This window comes from Canis lupus, chromosome 3 (assembly GCF_011100685.1).
Source record: "Canis lupus familiaris isolate Mischka breed German Shepherd chromosome 3, alternate assembly UU_Cfam_GSD_1.0, whole genome shotgun sequence".
Classification (NCBI taxonomy): Eukaryota; Metazoa; Chordata; class Mammalia; order Carnivora; family Canidae; genus Canis; species Canis lupus.
Genome location: NC_049224.1, coordinates 37517412 through 37532973, shown reverse-complemented (window position 1 = coordinate 37532973; position 15562 = coordinate 37517412). Strand labels below are relative to the sequence as shown.

General features: G+C 40.8%; 1 protein-coding gene and 1 long non-coding RNA gene across 6 annotated transcripts in view; one reads left to right on the top strand and one right to left on the bottom strand.

Annotated features, from left to right (window-relative positions):
• OTUD7A (OTU deubiquitinase 7A) overlaps positions 1 to 1505 on the bottom strand; it is a 386951-nt gene extending 385446 nt beyond the window's left edge. For both annotated transcript variants that reach the window (XM_038532600.1, XM_038532601.1), the window contains exon 1: positions 1310 to 1505. The gene's annotated coding sequence lies outside the window, so the exon portion shown is untranslated. The remainder of the gene's footprint in view (positions 1 to 1309) is intronic.
• Positions 1506 to 1707: 202 nt separating this feature from the next.
• The window catches only part of LOC119871186, a 178480-nt gene continuing 164625 nt past the window's right edge, over positions 1708 to 15562 (top strand). For all 4 annotated transcript variants that reach the window (XR_005356898.1, XR_005356897.1, XR_005356895.1 and 1 more), the window contains exon 1: positions 1708 to 1865. This is a non-coding gene — a long non-coding RNA (uncharacterized LOC119871186). The remainder of the gene's footprint in view (positions 1866 to 15562) is intronic.

The window sequence follows — 15562 nt, the reverse complement described above, 5'->3', positions numbered from 1 at the left end:
GAGGGGGGAAGTTCCCGCAGAACTTGGTGTGCTGTGCAGGTAGATGTCCAGCCTCAGGGTGCTGAATTGGCCTTGAGGATGGTGGGACACACAGCTGCTATAGTAAGAAAAGGAAAGGCAGGGAGGACCCTACAGAAGCTGCCACTCCTCTCCCTAGGGCGGGCTGCTCCCAGACCCATCCTGGAGGGGAGTGGGGATGCTGAAGGAAGGAGACTTACAGATTTTCCTAAAGCAATCAAGGCCTGTAAGAATTTAGGCCACACTGTCCACCTTTTCCTGGACACATCAATGTGCCACCTCACATATAATATCTTAATTTTTTTTTAATCTCGCAGCTCACTTTGATCTCTAAAGACAAGGCAAGGCAATAAGCATGTAAGTGTCATGCATGACCCTTTCCCCTGGATCCTTGTGATGTGGCTGAAGCAATTCCCAGATCCGCTGGGATCTAACAAGTTTCCTTTCAGCTACTCTCAAATCTATTGATTCCCAAGCCAATACATGAATATAAAAACCGTTTCATTTGTGTAATGCCGTTGAGTTTAGAAACCAGAGGCAAATCCATTTTATTACAAAGATTCTCAAAGGGCTGCAATAGCTGCACCGGGAGGAGGGTACACTTGAGCGGTTGTGTCCAATGAAGGAAAGTTTTTGTTAATGATGACATCACTGACATCTCTCAAATTTAAAGGAGCACTTAAAGCACAACAGATGCAATTTTTCCCATCCAGTGAGAAGCTACTAGGGAAGGCCTCCGGGTTCACAGTCAAATTGCAGTAAAGGTTCCCCTGCGGTCCAGCCAGACCCAAAACGGAGCAAGCGAGCGAGTGGTACGCGGGGCTCCAGTGGCCCACGCAGCACTGCCTGAGCGCCCGGCTGGCGGCCTCACGCGCTGTTCCTGGGCCCCGGCGCGCCCCGGAGCCTGCCAGCGCCGCGGGACCCCAGGCGCGCCCCCACGCCCGTCATCACGTTCCAGTGCAGGCAGCTCAAGGGCCCGGAGGAGACGATGGCCCAGACCCAGCCGGGGCGCCGCGCCCTGCCCGGGAGACGCGCGCTGGGCCGGAGCCGGCGGGGTCCACAGCGGCGCCCGCAATGCAGCGCGCCGCGAACCCTGCGCGGGGCCCGCGACCCCCGCAGCCCCTGTGCCTCGGCGCCGGGGCCCCGGGGTCGCCCGGCCTCTGCGCCCCCCTGCCTCTCCGCGGAGCACGGAGGGACCCGGCGCCCGCGCTCCGCCAGCCACCTGCCTGGCCCGCGGCCCCGGCCCCGCCACTGCCGCCGGCAGCACCGCGGCCAGCGCCGCCTCCCTCACCTGCCGCGCCGCGCCGCGCCGCGCCGCTCCGCCAGCCTCAGCGCCGCAGTCGCCGCTACCCGACTTCCATTTTCTCTCGCTTTAAAGGAAAATCAGATCAGCTGTTCGGCTCGCGCTCCGGCTCCGCGGCCCCCTCCCCAGCTGCCGCTCGCGGTCTCGGGGCCTCTCCTCCCCCGCCTCCTCCCGCGCTCCGCTCCGCCCCTCGCACCCCTCCCGGCCCCGCCCGCAGACGCCCGGCGCGCGCCCTGCCCTGACGTCACCGGCCCCAGCCGCGCCCCGCCCCCGCCCCGCCCCCGCCCCGCCCCCGCCCCGCCCCCGCCCCGCCCCCGCCCCGCCCCCGCCCCGCCCCTCGTGGACGAGCGCGCCCCCGCGCCGGCGTCCCCGGGGCGCGCGTCCTCGCTGCCCGGGCCGGTGCGGCGGGAGGGGCCTCCGCGAGAAGCGCGCTCTCCCCGGGCGCGGGAAAGCTCACGCCGCCGGGGGCCTCCTGGCACCTGCCGCGGGGACTGCAGGGGAAGCCGCTTAAATCGCCTGCCTTTGCCTTCTCACCCTCGCCCTTGTGAGTCCACCTTTCTCATTTCTTACCGCCGCTCACTCTTCCCAAACTTTCCCTACCCGCCCTGTCTCCGCTCCCTTTCCAAGCGTTTGGGGGCCCATGCATCACCTTCCTGCGAAGTTGCGCCTTCTGATCCGAAACTGGTGTTCTTACCTTTCCCCGTTTCTTGCCTTCGTCTTGATACCTCATGCCACCGCTTCTAGGGGTTCTTGTCGCCGATACCCAGGCCTGTCCTCTGCTTTCCGTTCACTCTCACATCACCCTTCGGTGTAACCACGCCCCCCCCCCCCCCATTCCAAATAATGTGTTATGTTACAGGTTAGTTAATACCATCCTCATGCGTTTCTTGACAACTGTTATTTCACTTACTTTAGGACTTTTTGCTTAGTTTTGCACATTACATATATGTTTAATAGTAGTTTAGTAATTTATTTGACTTTTTGAATTGATACACAGTAAAATTGACTTTGAGGGGAAGGAGGGGTGTAAAACACTTGTTTGGATTCCTGTGGCCACCAGCACAGTTAGGATACATCAACCAAAGAATTATCTCTTGCCCTTTGATAGCCACACCCTCCCTGAACCATAATACACAACCATTGACATACTTTTGCCTACATCCCTGCGGTTTTGCCTTTTTTGAGAATTTTATGTTCGCGGAATTATGCCATATGCAACATTTTGAGTCTGACTTTATTCATTCACCATTATGCTTTTGAGATTCACCCATGTTGTGTGTATCAATAGTTCTTTTTTATTGTTGGATGCTATCCCATTATTGGTGCCACATTTTGTTTCTTCAACCACTGAAGAATATTTAAGTGATTTCCTGTTTTTGGCGATTGTGAATAGATACTCTTTAGGCACTTGCATGCCGAGTTTTGTGTGGACAAAAGTTTTCAAATTAGTTGGGTAAATACCTTGGAGTGCCAACAGAAACCTCATTTAACATTATAGGAGTCCTACAGCTTTCCAGAGTGTGTACACCATTTTCATAACCACTAGCAATTATGAGTCTCACTTTCCTGTATCCTTGCCAGCACTGGATATTTTATATATATACATGTATAATTTATACAGCAAACACACACACATGCACATATATGCATATAGGGCATTTTCATAGTTGTGGAGACACATGTCATTGTCGTTCTAATTTTCAATTCCCTACTAAAAGTTATATTGAGCATCTTTTCGTATGTGTATTTCCTAGCTATATATCTTCTTTGATGAGGAATCTGTTTACATCTTCGCCTATTTTAATTTGGGGTTTTTAATTTTCTTATTATTGAGTTTTAAGAGTTCTTTTCAAAATTTTTTTATTGGAGTTCAATTTGCCAACATAGAGCATAACACCCAGTGCTCATCCCAGCAAGTGCCCCCCTCAGTGCCTGTCACCCAGTCACTCCCACCCCCCGCCCACCTCCCTTTCCACCACCGCTTGTTCGTTTCCCAGAGTAAGGAGTCTCTCATGATCTGTCTCCCTCTCTGATGTTTCCCACTCATTTTTTCTCCTTTCCCCTTTATTCCCTTTCACTACTTTTTATATTCCCCAAATGAATGAGACCATATAATGTTTGTCCTTCTCCGATGACAAATACCCACCATTTGCTTCGACGTGGATCGAACTAGAGGGTATTATGCTGAGAGTTTAAGAGTTCTTTGTGCATTTTGGATAGAAGTACCTTATAAGATATGTGTTTTGTAAATATTTTCTGCCAGTGTGAGGCTTGTTTTTCATTCTCTTCATAGTGTCTTTTGCAGAGTAGAAGTTTTTAATTTTAATAAAAGTCTAACTTTTTTTCTTTCAAGAATCATACTTTTGGTATTATATCTAAAAATATCACCAAATCCAAAGTCACATAGATTTAAGCCTGTTTTCTTCTTCAAATTTTATAGTATTATATTTCACATTTAGGTGTATGCTCTATTTTTACTTAAGTTTTGTGAGGGTATAGGGTCTATGTCAAGACTTTTTTTTTTTTTTTTTTTTTTGCATGTAGATGTTCAGTTGCTTCAGCATCATTTCTTGAGAAAACTATTCTTTCCCCCACTGAATTACCTTTGCTTTGTTATCAAAGATCAGCTAATTGTGTTTATGTTGGTATGTTCTGTTGCATTGATACATATGTCTACTCTTTAACCAATAATATCAGAGTGTCTTGATTACTGTAATTTTATAGTAAGTCTTGAAGTTGGGTAGTGTCATTCTTCTGATTTTGTTCTTCTGTACTATATTGGCTATTCTAGCTCTTGCTTTTTCATATAAACTTTAGGATCAATTTGTAGATATCTGAAAATAGCTTGTTCATATTTTAATTGGGATTCCGTTGATCTGTGGATCAAGTTTGAAGAATTTATGTCTTAACAAGATTGATATAAAGTATCTATCCATTTATTTAGATCTTCTTTGAATTTTGCAATTCAACTGCATTTCCAGCAATGTTTTATGGTTTTCTGTATAAAAGTTCTATACATATTTTGAGTTACATGTAAGCATTTTATTTTTTGGAGTTATTGTATATGAAATTGTTTCTTAATTTCTAATTTCGGTTGTTCATTGCTAGACTATAGGAAAGCAGTTGACCTTGTATATTAACCTTGTATCTTGTAACCATGCTATACTTGCCCTAGGAATATTTTTGAGGATTCTTTGCGATTTTCTACATAGGCTATTGTCATCTACTAATAGTTAGGTGCTGCTGAAGCAAGCACTGTCATCTATTAATAGAAACAGTTTTATTTCTTCCTTTTTGATCTGTATAGATGTTATTGTTTTTTCTTGTCCTCTTAAACTAGCCAAGACTTCCAGTATAACGTGGAATAGGACTGATAAAAGAGAACATCCTTGCCTTGTTCCTGATTTTAGGGGGAAGCATCCAGTTTCTCATCATTAAGTATGATATTAGCTATAGTTTTTTTGTGCATATTCTTTAACAAATTGAGGATGTTTTTCTCTATTTCTGGGTTACAGAAAGCTTTCTTCTTTTTAAATGAATGGATGTTGAATTTTGTCAGATGCTTTTTCTGCATCTCTTGATATGATCACATGATATTTCTTATTTAGCTTATTGATGTGATGGATTATTTGTTTGATGTTTGACGTACAGATGGCCAACAGACATACGTAAAAGATGCTCAACATCACTCATCATCAGGGAAATACAAATCAAAACCACAACGAGATATCACCTCAGACCTGTCAGAATGGCTAAAATTAACAACACAGGAAACAAGAGGTGTTGTCCAGGATGCAGAGAAAGGGGAATCTTCTTATAACCGTTGGTGGGAATGCAAAGTGGTTTAGCCACTCTGAGAAACAGTATGGAGATTCCTCAAAAAGTTAAAAATAGAACTAACCTATGATCCAGCAATTGCACTCCTAGATATTACCCAAAGGACACAAAAATACTAATTTAAAGGAGTTACATGCATCCTGATGTTTAGAGCAGCATTATCAACAATAGCCAAATTATGGAAACAGCCCAGCTCAAATGTCCATCGACTAATGGATGGATAAAGAAGATGTGGGGTGTGTGTGTGGTGTGTGTATATATATATATCTGTGTTTTTCTTATCTTTTATCATGCTTTGTAAATTTTTATTGAAATCCAGACATATTGTATTGAGAAATGAGAATTGAGGTATATCCTTGACTCTATAATAAGGATTGATATTAATGTGGGTAGGGTTGAGGATTTGTTTTATGGCTGTTGTAGATACCAGAGGCTTCAAATTCTTCTATTATCCTTGTTTTTGTCTTCTCTCTTAACCTTGGGCCTACCTGAGGACTCCACCTCAGAAAGATAATCTGTGTTGTGCAGCTTTTTTTATCTGTAATTCACTGTTAGTATCCTGGAACCCTGTCAGTATAGTGGTAAGGTATGGGTGAGGGGGAGTGTTTCATAATCTTCCAATTATATTGAGTCCTTTACCATACATGTTTCTCTGGCCAATGACCTGGACAAGTGTTTTTTCTTATACGGATTTCCCTTCCATCATGCCTTAGATGAGACAGGGAGGCTACAGCAGGTGGGTTGAGAGGACTACCTTTTTTATGGTAATGGAACAGGGCTCCAATAAAGTTGGCCTTTTTTATGGAAAAGGCTCTGGTATATTTTTCACAAGGATTAGTCTTCCTTTCCCTGCTAATGCCAAAAAGGACTCTCCCTTGGACCTTCATTGTGAGAACCTGGCAAGGTTTCTAGAGGTAATGTCCACGAAAGTATGGGAGTCCTCCTAAGATTGGGCCCTTAGAAGTTTCTTACTTTCAAACTAGTCCACACTCTCTCAGCCTCTTGTAATTTGTCAAAATTACCATTAGGTGTTCCACCAGTGTGTGGTCTCCATAGCTGCTCCAGGTGCGCAAATCTCAGTGTGACTTTCTAGATTGACTAGTCTTTTCAGATTTTCAGGTGGTAGTTTGTCCTGCAACACTAATTTTCTGATGGGTCCAAGAAAAGTCATAGCTTTTCTATTTGTCCAATTCTTATTGTAGAGACAATGATCTGCAAGCTCTTTACACACTAGAGCCCAAATCGGATGTCTCCCTACCATTATGTTTGTAAAATGCGTTTTCCTAATGGTTAATGATAGTGAGCCTCTTTTCATGGGCTTATTTGCCATCCTTCTATTCTTTTTGGTGAATTTTCTCTTCAACTCTTAAACTCGGGGGTCCCTGGGTGGCTCAGCAGTTTGGCGCCTGCCTTTGGCCCAGGGCGTGATCCTGGAGTCCTGGGATCAAGTCCCACGTTGGGTTCCTTGCATGGAGCCTGCTTCTCCCTCTGCCTATGTCTTTGCCTCTCTCTCTCTCTCTCTCTCTCTGTGTGTCTCTTATGAATAAGTAAATAAAATCTTTTAAAAAAAATCTTAAACTCATTATTTTCTTCTGTTAGGTTTTTGGGAGTTCTTTACATATTCTGGGTACAGTCCTTTATCAAATATATGATTTGCAAATATTTTCGTCCAATCTGTAGTATATCTATTCATTGTATTGAGAGGAGTTTTTTTCCATAGAGCAAACATTTTTAATTTTGATGAAATCTGATTTAAAATTTCTAATTTTATTTTATAGTTCAGATTTTTGGTGACATATCTAAGTACTCTTTGCCTAATTCCATATCGCAAATACCTTCTATGTTTTCTCCAAAAAGTTTTATAGAATCGTACTTTACATTTATGCGTATCATCTATTTTTTTAAAGATTTTATTTATTTATTCATGAGAGACCCAGAGAGAGAGAGAGAGAGAGAGAGAGAGAGGGAGAGACACAGGCAGAAGGAGAAGCAGGCTCCATGCAGGGATCCCAATGCAGTACTCGATCCCAGAACCCTGGGATTATGACCTGAGTTGAAGGTAGATGCCCAACCAATGAGCCATCCAGGCATCCTTCACCTATTTTTTATTAGTTTCTTAAAAAAGTGTGAGGATTAAGTCCAGGTACATTTTTTTTTTTTTGGTCATGTAGATACCTAATTTTTTCAACATTTGTTGAAGGCTTTCCTTTCTACATTGAATCACCTTTGCACAACAATAAATTGTGTGGATTAACTTATGTATTTTATGTTGCATTGATTTATATATCCTTTCACCTTCTTTGATTTTTATACTTCTATATTAATTTTTAAAAATCTAATACTGTGAGTCTTCTGTGTTCTTCTTTTTCAAAAAAATTTGGCTATACCAGTTCCTTTGCTTTTAAATATAACTTTAAGAATCAAGCTTATCTGTATTTACAAAAACACGTGACAGGGTTTTGATGGGAATTGAGTTAAATATATAGATCAATCTGAGAAGAATTGATATCTTAAATGAATGTTTCCCAGTGTACATAATAAGTCTATTTATTTCGTCTTTGATTTCTTTAATCAGTATTTGGTAATCTAAAGATCCTTCACATGGTTTGGTAAATTTCTTTGTAAGCATTTCAAAAATAATTTGTTAAAGGTGTTGTGAATTTTCAAAAATTTCCATTTCCATTGTTTATTGCTAATTTATAGAAATATGATGGATTTTTGTGTGTTGACCTTGCATCCTACAACCTTCTTCTTTCTGGGGCTTTTTCATAGATTTTATGTATAGATAATATCATATTCTGTTAATATAAACAGCTTTTTTCTTCTTTTTCAGTCCTATGCCATTTATTTTTTTTTCTCACTAATTGCACTGGCAAGAGCTTCCAGTAGGAAAATGAATAAAAAGTGGTTAATGCAGACATCCGTGCCTTGTTTTTTATTTTTGCAGCAAAAAAAATCAGTCTTTCAACATTAAGTATGATGTTAGCTGAACGCTTTTATGGATGCCCTTGTCAGTGGTTGGGGGGTTCCCTTTTAGTCTGCTAAATGTTTGTGTTGTAAGTGTGTATTGAATTTTGTCAGATGTTTCTTTTGCATCAATTTCTAGGTTCATGTGGTTTTCTTCATTAATCTGTTAATACAATGGGTTATGTTGTCTGTTTTTGAATATTGAACCAGCCCTGCATTCCCAGGATATATCCAGCTTTTCATAGTGTTTTTTTTTCTTCTTTATGTTTTGCTGAAATCAATTTGTCAGTACTTTGTTGAACAACTCCGCATCTGCCTTCTTGAGGATATATGTTCATTGTTCTCTTGTATTATCTTTGACTTAGCTTTGGGATCAGGGTAATGGTAATCTCATAAAATTTTCTATATTCTGGGGGTCATTATGTAGAATTTGTGCTGTTTCTTCTTTCAGTACTTCATAATTTCACCAGTAAAACTGTGTGTGCATGGAGTTTTTCCCCAAAGGTTTTTAACTACAAATTCAGATAGATATGGAACTATCCAGGAATTCATATATCACTTTATGAGTTTACTCTCTTGTTCTCCCTTTTCTGCACAACCTTCTTCACTCTGTCCAACTTTCTGGTCTTCCACTCTGGCCTTCCTTCTTGGTCATCTATATAGAAAAATAGGACTTTAATCCCCTCTGCTCTGCCATACATATCCCACAACTACATCTCCATTCAGGGCCAAGTTGCAGGAGTATAGAGAAAGAAAAAAAAAAAGTAATGGAGATATTCTACATACTCTTGAAAATACATCTCCTCTCATCTCTATCAGCATTTTAGGTGCCTGCCTGGCCTCATTGCCTCTACTGCCACCATCACCATGGTGCAGTATTGCTTGAGTGTTGGGGCAGGAGAGAGGGGCCAAAAGAATTGTAAAATAATCCCCAATCCGAAAGAATGGGAATAAATCATTTTATGTAATTGAAATACCCAGAGAATGAGAAAACAAGACATATCCTCTCCCGTCCTCAATGTATTGGGAAGGACAGAGATGTGACCTTGCACTACAGTCATTCTCAGAACAAGAGAGGTCATATATAGATACCATTGAGAGATGTTTCTTTGACCCTTTGACCCCGGACACACAATAAAAACTACCAGGTAAGCAGAGGAGACTAGGAAGAAGTCAGCAAGCATAGATTTGGAATCTCCATGAATTCCTTGGTAAAAACAGAACAAATAAGAGAATAAACTGTTTTCAGTTTATTCACTGAAACACTGGAACAGCATGTGCAACCACTTCGGAAATAAAATAATCTCACAAATACCAGTGTCAAAAAGAGTGGGAACAAATTATCTAGAGTTAATACCCCAGTGCAATTTTAGAAACTAGATGAGGAGCTGAAGGAAAGACAAAGGAAAGATAAAGGTGGCCTAGAGTTTTAGGTAATTCCTTCTATTTCTTTTTGTACTAAGAGTATTTATCATGCATGACTTTTTAAAATAGTCTTATAGAGGTATGACTGACCTAAAATAAACTGAACACAGTTAAAGAGTACAATTTGACAAGCTTTCACATATGCATATAGTCAAGAAACCATTACCATGACCAAGATGATTAATATTTCCATCACTTCCAATTTCCTTGTAGTCCTTGGTAGTCCCTTCCTCATGTCCTCCTTGTTCTTCCCTCTTCTCTCCCCATGCAACCACTGGTCTGCTTTCTGGTGTTGACATTTTAAAAAATACCTTTCCTGTCTTCATTGAAATTGTTTTTCTCCTTCAATAGGTAATAGTTTTCCTAATGATAACCCATACACTGGTAGATCACTTTTACTAATGTTTTATTTAAGATAATGGCATCTATGAGCATGAATGAGATTAACCTATAAAATTTCTTTCTCAGGTTCTCCCTTATCAAATCAAAGTTATATTAAATCCATAAAATTGTTGGAGGATATCAGGATAGGCATATAGGATTAGGTTGTATGGCATACAAAGGAGGCTAAAAATCTCAAGGGGTTAAATGCAACTGTATGTTTCTACATTGCAGGGCATCTTTGTTCACCTTTTCTGTATTTCTATATGCTGCCTTGTGCCCTAGGGGGCCCATCTGTATTAAAGGGCTTCCTTACTCTCCAGCTTCTGGTTGGGTCTGGCCAACAAGGAGCACTGGTGAGAGATAAGAGGGAGAAAAATCAAGTGAGAATGGATTACATATTTTTCTGCTATCTGTGGGATTGCCTCAAACTGGCAAACTAACATAATCTAGCCTAATTTCCAAGACTGTAAAATTTGCACTCCAACAAGTACCTGGAATGAGACTATTTCTATAACAATTCATGTCTACTTCTGGAAGTGTAGTCTCTATTTATCTGGAACAGTCTGAACAAAATGGAAATTATTACTTATTACATATTTAGCATAATGTGCTATTAAACCATCTGGGGACTCATTTTTTGTTATAATTCATTTGTTTAATTTTTATAGCTTTTTGTTGTGTTATAATATACATACAGTGCAAATATTATGCTGGTCTATACATACATCGTTCAATGCATTTTGCCAAATGTATAAACCCATTTAATTCACATCCCTATCAAGAAATTAAACATTTTTATTGTCCTGAAAAATTCTTTTTTCTAATTAAAGATTTTATTTTTCCTATCCTAGATCTTTTGCATTTCTTTATAATTAGAAAAACTGTTTCTTAATTTCTACAAAAATACTGCTAGAATTTTTATTGGAGTGCTTTTAATTCTACAGATTACTTTCAAGGAAAAAATGTCATCTTAAATATATTGAATCTTCTAACCAATTAATATGATATATAATGTATTTATTAAGGTCTTCTTTAATTTTTTTCAAAAATGGTATATAGTTTTTATAGAATAAAAAATTATCCATAAGTATTCATTTCTAACTATCTCTACTGTAAGTGGTATCTAAATAATTTTTCAATTAAATATTGCTAGTATAGAATACACTAGATTTTGTATATTGACTTTGTGTACTGCAACCTTGCTAAATTCACTTATTTGGGTTTTTTTTTCTTCTTGTCATGGGTTTCTTAGGATTTTCTACAAAGGTGATTATGTCATCTGTGAGTAAAGGCAATTTTACTTTTTTATTTTCACTATGCTATTTTTCTTAATACACTGGCTTGAAAATTCAGTATAATATTGAATTAAAGTGGTAAACATATATTTTGCCTTGTTATAGCTCTTATAAAGTCATACCCAGTTTACCCATCCCTCTTTTCTCTCTGGCAACCATCAGTTTGTTCTCTATATTTATATGAAGGTTCCTCAAAAAAAAAAAAATTAGAAATACCATCTGATCCAACAATTCCAGACTTTATATTTCTTATTATATAATTTTTTTATCTTACAGTTTCATCTCAGCTCAATTTGTTTGCAAAAAAAAGTTGATAATATTTTATCTCATTTATGTCTGTAAGATCTATAGTGATGTCTCTTCCCTTACTGACATGAGTAATTTTTATTTTTTCACTTTTTTTGTCTTGATCTATCTCTCAGGGGTTATACATTTTTTTCACAGAGCTAGCTTTTTCCATTATTTTGTCCATTATCTATTTCATTGATTTCTGCTCTCACCATTTTTGTCCTCTTCCTTCCACTTAATTTAGATTTCATTTACTTTTTTTGTAATAAAAAACACTTTAGAGAATATAAATAAACTGTTACATATTCTTCTTGGTACATCCTTAACAGCAATCCCCACATGTAGATATATTGTACTTTCATTCTCATTCATTTTTACTTCTCTTATGAATTCATTTTAGACACATGAATTACCAAAGTTCTCATACACTACAAACTCAGTTTCCCGTATTAACTTCCCTATATATTAACTACCCTGTTATTAACATTAATATGGAGCATTTCTTATAAATAAACAGATATTGATATATTGTTTTTAGTTGAAGTCCATAGTTTATTTGTTTTTAGTTTCAGAATCCCATGTGATCACAGGATGCCACATTATATTTAATTTTCAGGTCTCCTTAGGTTACTCTTGCTTGTGATAGTTTCTTAGACTTTCCTTGTTTTTGATGACTGATTGTTTTAAGTACTTATCAAGTATTTTATAGCATAATTCTCTATTGGAACTTGTCTGTTTTTATTTTTCCTCCTGATTAGAATGGGGCTATAGATTTTTGAAGGAAAAAGCACAGAGATAAAGTACCATTTTCATTACACCTTATCAAGGATATGTAATAGCAATATGGTGTATCACTGTTAATGTTGACCTTGATCACCTGGCTGAGATATCATTTGTCAGGCTTCTCCACTGAAAAGTTACTGTTATTTTTTTCCTCTCTCTTCATACTGTACTTTTTGGAAGACATTTACTATGTATAGTCTACACATAGGGAGTGGAAAGCTACACTTCTTTGAGGGAAGAATATCTACATAAATTATTTGGAATCCTTCTGCACAGAATATTTTTCCTTTCTCTTGCAATAATTAATTCACTTAAGTCTGTGTGGACAGGAGGTGGGGCAAGATGGCGGAAGAGTAGGGTCCCCAAGTAACCTGTCCCCACCAACTTACCTAGATAACTTTCAAGATTTTTTTTAAATTTTTTTTTATTTATTTATGATAGTCACACAAAGAGAAAGAGAGAGAGAGGCAGAGACACAGGCAGAGGGAGAAGCAGGCTCCATGCACCTGGAGCCCGATGTGGGACTCGATCCCGGATCTCCAGGATCGGCCCTGGGCCAAAGGCAGGTGCTAAACTGCTGCGCCACCCAGGGATCCCCCCTAGATAACTTTCAAATCATCCTGAAAACCTACGAATTCGGCCTGAGGTTTAAAGAGAAAACAACTGGAATGCTACAGTGAGAAGAGTTTACGATTCTATCAAGGTAGGAAGACAGAAAAAAATAAAGAAATAAAAAAGCATCCAAGGGGCAGGGGCACCTTGAGGAGCAGGCTAAGGCCATGGGGCGAGAGCCCCCAGGACAGGAAAGCCTGGTCCAGGAGAAGCAGAAACTTTACTAATCTTCCCAGATGGAAAGGCGCTTGCAGGGAACTCGGGCAGGATCCCAGGAGGGACAGGGATGCCCGAAGGCTCCCGGGGTCACTAACAGAGGACCTACGCCCGGGGGAGAGTGTGCCACACCCCACGGCCGAGCTCCCTAAAGGGCTGGAGCGCACCCAGCTGGGCCCGGGAGCAGCGGGGTGGGGGGTGCTCAGGCGGTGACTCCACGTGGAGGGGGCTGCGGGGCCCCAGGAGTGCATTTCCAGTGGTGCAGGCCCTGGAGCCCAGGGCATGGGGGGACACAGCCCAAGATTCGGCGCTCTCCCCCGGGACAGGCAGAGGCTGGGAGGACACAGGACAGCAAGGACACTCCTCCTGCTAGACAACCCCCGCCCCTGAGCATCCAGGCCCCTGAAGAATGGGAGATGCAGTAGTTGCTGCAGGAGCTGACTCCAGAGCTGAAGAGCTGGCCGCCGCCACAGTTGTTCCTCTTGGAGTCACCTTGGACTTCGGACTGAGCAGAGGCTTCACAGGATAAACAGATCCCACTGAGCCTTGCGACTGGGAAGGGGCTGGGCAACTCCCCCAAGTGCACACACTTGAGAATCAGCACAGCAGGCCCCTCCCCCAGAAGACCAACTAGAAGGACAGGGGAAAAGCAAGTTAATGACCAAGTAGTGCTGGAAAGTCCCAGGGGAAGTCGAGGGATACTCCCCCTTGTTTTTGTTTTCTGTTTGTCCCCCTCCCCCGCCCTTTTCTTTCTCTCTTTTTTTTCCAGTACAACTTGTTTTTGGTCACTCTGCACTGAGCAAAATGACTACAGGGAAAAACTCACCTCAAAAGAAAGAATCAGAAATAGTCCTCTCTGCTACAGAGTTACAGTTACAGTTACAGTCCTCTCTGCTACAGAGTTACTGTTACAGTTACAGTTAACTCTGCTACAGAGTTACAGAATTTGGATTACAATTCAATGTCAGAAAGCCAATTCAGGCTTTCTGAAGAAAGCCACTTCATCTGAACACAGATGCAGAATTTAGATCGAATCAGGCCAAAATTAAAAAATCAATTAAATGAGATGAAATCTAAACTGGAGGTCCTAACAACGAGGGTTAACGAGGTAGAAGAACGGGTGAGTGACATAGAAGACAAGTTGATGGCAAGGAAGGAAGCTGTGGAAAAAAGAGAAAAACAATTAAAAGATCATGAGGATAGGGGATCCCTGGGTGGCCCAGTGGTTTAGCGCTTGCCTTTGGCCCAGGGCGCGATCCTGGAGACCCGGGATAGAATCCCACGTCGGGCTCCTGGTGCATGGAGCCTGCTTCTCCCTCTGCCTATGTCTCTGCCTCTCTCTCTCTCTCTGTGTGACTATCATAAATAAATTTTAAAAATTTTTAAAAAGGAAAAAAAAGATCATGAGGATAGATTAAGGAAAATAAATGACAGCCTCAGAAGGAAAAACCTTTGTTTAATTAGAGTTCAAGAGGGCGCAAAAAGAGACAGAGGACCAGAAAGCGTATTTAAACAAATCATAGCTGAGAACTTCCCTAACTTGGGGAGGGAAACAGGCATTCAGATCCAGGAGATAGAGAGATTCCCCCTAAAATCAATAAAAACCACTCAACACCTGACATTTAATAGTGAAACTTGCAAATGCCAAAGATAAAGAGAAAATCCTTAAAGCAGAAGAGACAAGAGATCCCTAACATTTATGGGGAGAAGTATTAGGATAACAGCAGACCTCTCCACAGAGACCTGGCAGGCCAGAAAGGGCTGGCAGGATATATTCAGGGTCCTAAATGAGAAGAACCCACAGCCAAGAATACTTTATCCAGCAAGGCTCTCATTCAGAATAGAAGGAGAGATAAAGAGCTTCCAAGATAGGCAGAAACTGAAAGAATATGGGACCACAAAACCAGCTCTGCAAGACATATTAAGGAGGACTCTGTAAAAGAAAGAGGAAGTCCAAGGAAACAATCCACAAAAACAGGGACTGAATAGGTATCATGATGACACTAAATTCATATCTGTCAATAGTAACTCTGAATGTGAATGGGTTTAATGACTCCATCAAAAGGCTCAGGGTTTCAGACTGGATAAAAAAACAAGACCCATCTATTTGCTGTCTACAAGAGACTCATTTTAGACATAAGGACACCTACAGCCTGAAAATAAAAGGTTGGAGAACCATGAACCATTCAAATGGTCCTCAAAAGAAAGCTAGGGTAACCATGCTTATATCAGATAAATTAGTTTATGCCAAAGACTGTAGTAAGAAATGAAGAGGGGCACTATATCATACTTAAAGGATCTATCCTACAAGAATACCTAACAATCATGAATAGTTATGCCCTAATGTGGCAACTGCCAAGTATATCAATCAATTAATAAACAGAGTTAAGATATACTCAGATAATAATACACTTATACTTGGGGACTTGATCAC